This window comes from Papio anubis, chromosome 6 (genome assembly GCF_008728515.1).
Source record: "Papio anubis isolate 15944 chromosome 6, Panubis1.0, whole genome shotgun sequence".
NCBI classification, from domain to species: domain Eukaryota; kingdom Metazoa; phylum Chordata; class Mammalia; order Primates; family Cercopithecidae; genus Papio; species Papio anubis.
The window spans coordinates 53,023,272-53,029,709 of record NC_044981.1 but is presented as its reverse complement, the minus strand read 5'-3'; the positions used below and the strand labels follow the sequence as shown (position 1 = coordinate 53,029,709).

At 36.0% G+C, this 6,438-nt stretch overlaps 1 pseudogene; it reads left to right on the top strand.

Moving 5' to 3' along the window:
* Positions 1-1,121: 1,121 nt before the first annotated feature.
* Positions 1,122-3,987, top strand: LOC101012099 (annotated as a pseudogene).
* Positions 3,988-6,438: the final 2,451 nt, after the last annotated feature.

Below are 6,438 nucleotides of genomic sequence, written 5' to 3'. Positions count from 1 at the left end.
AAAGGCTACGTACTGTATAATTCCAACTATGTGACATTTTGGAGAAGGCAAGACTATAAAAATAGTAAAAAGATTAGTGGCTGCCAGTGGCTAGGTGGGTGGAAGGAAAGAATAGATGGAGCGCAAAACATTTTTAGGGCAGTGAAACTACTTTGTATAATATTATAATGGTGAATTCCTCTCCTTATACATTTTCCCAGACCCACAGAATGTACAACACTGCGTTAACCCTAAACTATGGTTTGGTAACAAAGATGTGTCAGTGTAGGTTCATCAGTCGTAACAAATTGCCACTCTGGTGGGGGATGTTGATGTTGTAATGGAAAAGACTACTTATGCATCAAGGCAGGGGTTATACAGAAAATTTCTGTACCTTCTGCTCAATTTTGCTGTAAACCTAAAACTACTCTAAAGATAAAATCAATTTTTAAAAAGCAGGCTGGGTAAGGTGGCTCGTGTCTGCAATCCCAGCACTTTGGGAAGCCAGGCAAAAGGAAGGCTTGAGGTCACCTGTTGCAGTCCTAGTTACTCAGGAGGCTGGGGCAGGAGGATTTCTTAAACCCAGGAGTTTGAGGTTACAGTGAGCTATGATCACACCATTGCACATCAGCCTGGGCAACAGAACAAAATCCTCTCTCTAAAAATAATTAAAAATAATTTTTAAAAGGAGATATTCTTGCTTAAATAATGGACTTAAAATAATTTGTTTATGTTTACATTATTTAGAGGATTCTATTTCAAGTTTTATCCATAGAGTAATTAGGATTTTCTCAAAACTCTGTATTTTCTAATTATTGTAGTTCATAAAAAAATAGAGAAATACTGACATCATGAGAAACATACAAATCTATGATACCAGCCAACCACCTATTTATCAAGGTTGTTCTATTCTTAACTGAATCAACCTACACCTCTGCTATTTGGCAGATTGGTAGAGAGAGATGATACCCATAAAAGGGTTATTTGCATAAACTCTATGTAAATTCAAATGTATAAAATATATTGATGCCACAAATAAAATTAAAAAGTGTACATTAAATAAGACTTCCTCACTTTTCATTTGGCATGCCACTTAAGATTCTGGTATCTCCATGGAACACCCCACTAGGTATTATTGATATTGTAAAAACAAAACATACCTAAAGTCTGGCTTCTGCAGAGGTGTCCCTGATGTCAAGGTTCGCATTTTTGACCTGGGTCAGAGGAAAGCAAAAATGGATGAGGTTCCACTCTGAGGCTACATGGTGCCAGATGAATATGAGCAGCTCTTCTCTGAAGCACTGGAGGATGCCCACATTTGAGCCAACAGATACGTGATAACAACTTGCAGCAAAGTTGGCTTTCATATCCTAGTGTGGTTCCACCCCTTCCAAGTCATTCACAACAGAAAGATGTTGTCCTGTGCTAGAGCTGACAGGCTCCAGATGGGTATGGAAGATGCCTTTGGAAAGCTACAGGGCACCATGGCCAGGGTTCACATTAGCCAATTCACGTGTCCATTTGCACCAAACTGCAGAACAAGGAGCATGTGACTGAGGCCTTATACAGGGCCAAGTTCAAGTTGCTTCACCAGCAGATGATTCGCATCTCAAAGAAGTGGGGCTTTACCAAGTTCCAGTCAGATGAATTTGAAGGCATGGTGGCTGAGAAGCAGCTCATCCCAGATAGCTGTAGGATCAAATATAATTGTGGGTTTTGCCATTAAAAGTAATTTCTTTTGCACCACCCTAATACATCCCCAATTGTGGCCTCCTGGACCAGTGACAGGTCTTACATTCATGAGACTTTCCACTGTGCCCCCTCCTCTTTCTGCCCACCAATAAATCCTACTTCCTATAAATAAATAGTAAATAGGACTTAAACTTAAGCAAATATGCATCTATCATTTAATAGCCTTGTGAGGCTGGGCTTGTGACTTCTTTAAATCTAAGTCTCCAGACTCTTAGGTTAGGGTAGATTAATACCTAACCCATAAATGTCCTATGCTAGTGTTTTATGCTAGAGTGCCTGGGATAACAGAAAAGCCAAAACCCTATTATACGTATTGATATTGAGCCCAAAAGTAAATCAACAGCAGAAACAGAATCAAGCAAAGCAGCTGGGATAGATAACTGTAAGAATTTCAGAAAGAGTAAGCAGGAACTTTACTCTTAAGCCTTGGCTGGAAAAAGAAGTATTCCCATTACAATTACAGAGTTGGCTTTATACATCGAGTACCATATTAGTAAGAAAAATGCCTATGGGTGTTAGAAATGTTTATAAGTCTATTAATTTCAGAACGAACACTTTCTGAATTCTTCAAGGTGAAAACCAGTTTTTACTCTTCCTGGCATTGATCTTTCTCCACAACTCGCTCTAAAAAAATCAATGGCAGTTTCTTGCTGGGCTCTGTTTGGAAGGAACTGGAAGCAAGTCAAACAGCTTTGGAGTTTATTTTTGTTAAAGGGTGGGCACAATAGAGGATGTACTCGACATCTGCAGCATCCATGATGAATTATTTATTCCTGATTATTCTGAGCGGACAGACTTGTTTGCAGCAATATGTCACACATATTACAAAAGTTAAAATGCAAATGAAAGAGGGTCAATCTTATTTTTAGAACCATAAAAATTTCTTAATGTTTAGAAATATTGTATTTCATGTTAATGATAAAAAATCTTTTAAATCAATTTTTGGCTTCTCATAATATATTAGTCCTATGTTTATATTTTATTTATCAAGCTTTTAGTGGTTGTATCATATGTCGATCTTATTTTTATGGGTATTCTGAAGGATAAATCTTAAATATGATATCTCATTACTAATTTAACTTGAATTGACTTAACGGTTTTCAATAATGGGTTGAATATAGCAATATAATCAAAAGTCATTTTTAAATTAGTTTGAATACATGTGAATCACAATTGAGAAACTTAGTAAAAAGGAAATTCCATTTTTTCTTAGGAATAAAATATGAATTTAGTCTCAGTGTGTGCTAAGTGTTGTTTCACAGTTTATTATAAATAAAATGATATTCAAGAATTATCTTTTAACTAAAATGTGTGTAATTGCTGATAAATGTAGTACTCAAATTTTCCTTATTTACATTATACATAGCTGCTATTGAAGCCATATGTATCATTAGCTAAAAAAAAAAAAAACCACTTCATATTTTCTCTACCCCAGACCCTCACCGAACTCTTCAATATCTCCACCATTGTCATCAGCAATCAAGAGTGAGCATACGTGTTTGGTCATGGCTTTGCTACCTTGATAATATTTATAAGATTTTATTGTCAGCCTGCTTCAGTGAACTGATGAATAACTGTTACAGTATTTCTGTGGAATAACATTGTCTCTGCACCTACAACAGATAGACCTCAAAGAACTTGTTAGTTGAAATGAAATATTGGTTGGTATTGTCAAAGTTATCATTTCCAAATTGATTTTCTATTCAATTCCTTTTCAATACCCACTTTTATATGCCCACTTTACAATTTTTATTACTCATAAAGAATTTGGAAAATTCTGATAATTCACATAGAGAAAGCTTTAAAATGATATAACACACCACTTTGGAGAACTCTATACTTATTTTGCCATGTTTCCTTCTAAGAATGTTCCTGTCTATATTCATGTCTTTCATATATATATTTTTTTAAGGAGCCATTTAACCATGTTATTTTTAAGCCGAATTTTTTACTATAATATCTTAAATATCTTTACATTTAATATTCTACCACAACATAATTTTAATGACTACATGGTATGAATTGTATGAGTGTATCATGTCTTCTTCTTTATTTTCTAAGTTGTCCTGTATTAGAAATTTAGGCTGCTTTCCAATATTTAGCTTTAGAAGCAATTTTGTGATGAATGTTGTTGTAGCTATACTCTGTCCATATTCCTATTTCTTTGGGATAAATTCTCAGAATAGCAATTCCTGGGTCAACATATAAAAACCTTTTGGCTGGGCATGGTGGCTCATGCCTGTAATCCCAGCACATAGGGAGCCCGAGACAGGAGGATCACTTGAGCCCAGGAATTCAGGACCAGCCTGGGCAACATGGAGAGACTCCATCTCTACAAAAAAATGTCAAAAAATAGCCAAGTGTGGTGGTACACACCTGTGGCCCCAGCTACTCAGAAGACTGAGGTGGGAGGGTCACTTGAATCCAGGAGGTAGAGGCTGTAGTGAGCCATGATTGCACTACTATACTGCAGCCTGGATGATAGAGTGAGACCCTGTTTCAAATAAATAAATAAGATTTTCAATAGGTTCTGACAAATTGTTTTTCAGAAATACATTAGGTTTGTGCAAAAGTAATTGTGGTTACTTTTAATGGCAAAAATTATGATTACTTTTGCACCAACCGAATAGTATCAATTTATACTTCCACCAAGTATGTGTAAGGGTCCTCTTTTACTTGACCCCTCATCAAAACCTATGGTCTGATATATTCTTCAGAGTACATACTAGAAAATCAAGGGGGAAACATACAATCAGGGATGGGGGAATGGTGAGAGTAGAAATAGGAAGAAAAGGAGGCCATGACCTCCAGATGTTGGATAAATCACAACTCTAAGATCACTGGGAAATGAAGAAAAGGTTTGTTTGGAAGACTTTGAGGTCCAATGTAATTTTATTATACGAGGTCCTAAAAGTCTCCTTCAGGACTTCCCACGAAATTTCCCGTCATTGGTTTTCTCAGGAACTTTCTGCTATAAAAATTTGGAATGTCAGGGCTAATTTGTTCTCTCAAAAGCCTGATTATAAAAGCATTTTAAAACCATGACAATCTATGCAAACATAGAAAACATAGATAGAAAAAGGCTATGGGTGTTAGGAATGTTTATAAGTCTATTATTTTCAGAACACTTTCTGAACTCTTCAGAAAGTTAGAAATTATAATAATTCATGCTAATCTCCCAACAAACTGATAATCCCAAACTATTGTTAGAAATATTAATTATTCATAATGTCTCCCATTGTCTTGGGATTGTATCTTCTCTCACCTGACCACAGAGTGCACACTTAGCCTATTATTACTAGATTGTAAAATAATTTATAGAAAAGAGATTAGATGATCTATAAAAATATAGTCACTCATTGCTCATTTTACTGGGCACAGGTTCAAAGCATTGTTCAATGTCTTTCATTCACACAGTGTTTCACTCTTCTGTATCCAGCTGGCTGCTTCTCAGAACTCACATTCACCAAGATCATTAATATTTTGTGCTAGAATTAAAGTGTATACATGCACGTGTGCATGTGTGTGTGGGGGGGGGGAGAGAGAGAGAGGGAGAGAGAGAGGGGGAGGGGGAGAGAGAGAGAGAGAGAGAGAGAGAGAGAGAGAGAGAGAGAGAACGCACACAGAGATTTGAGTTCACTTTACATCAAATGGAAACTACTCTCCCAATACCTGTAAAGGCAAACCAGCCTCTATACTCTGCTTAGGGATTCCTCAAACTAAGTTTTTTTCCTCCCTTGGATACACTGCATTTCTTCTCTATCTTAAGCTACTTTTCAAATTTTAATTATCACATCTTATTTTAGTTAATATGCTTTTTAATTCTAAAATATTTACATGCCAATCTTATAATTTTTCATTCTGGCCTACAAAATCAATTATGAACTCATTTTCATAAGATCATTCAGCTTAATTTTCCTTAGGAGAAAACCTTTTGTCAGTTAAATGCTTTAAATATATCTTCAGTCTCGTTCCATTTGAGATTAGCTTGGAAATAGTTTCTTTAGATAGAATATCAAATTGTAAAAATTGAATAACTATCTTTATTTATAAATATATAAAGTTGGATCTTACACTACCACTTCATAATAAGCTTGGTGAAATGGCTCGACTATGAATTTTATAGCTGAAGTTCATTGGACTGCTTATTTTTTATCTAAATAAAATTATATGCCATTTCTACAGGATGAATAACTCAGAAGACACATTAAAAAATTCTGGCAATTAATGGGTGTCTACATTTAAATTTTTCTTTTTTTCTTTTTTTTTTTTTTTTGAGATGGAGTCTCACTCTGTCACCCAGGCTGGAGTGCAGTGGCACCCATCTCGGCTCACTGCAACCTCCGCCTCCCGGGTTCAAGCGATTCTCATGCCTCAGCCTCCCAAGTAGTTGGGATTACAGGTACCCACCACCACACCCAGCTAATTTTTGTATTTTTAGTAAAGACGGGGTTTTACCACCTTGGCCAGGCTGGTCTCGAATTCCTGACTTCATGATCCATCTGCCTCAGCCTCCCAAAGTGCTGGGATTATAGGCATGAGCCACCATGCCCAGCCTAAAAATTGTTTTCTTTAATCTTTGAAATCCATATTCTAATAACTTGTCAGTGTTGATGGAGAAATAGACTTAACATTATAAAGTTCCTTTTTCTAGTGCTCACAGACTTTTACTTCACTATTTCTTGTAAACAACTTTTAATGTGTAGC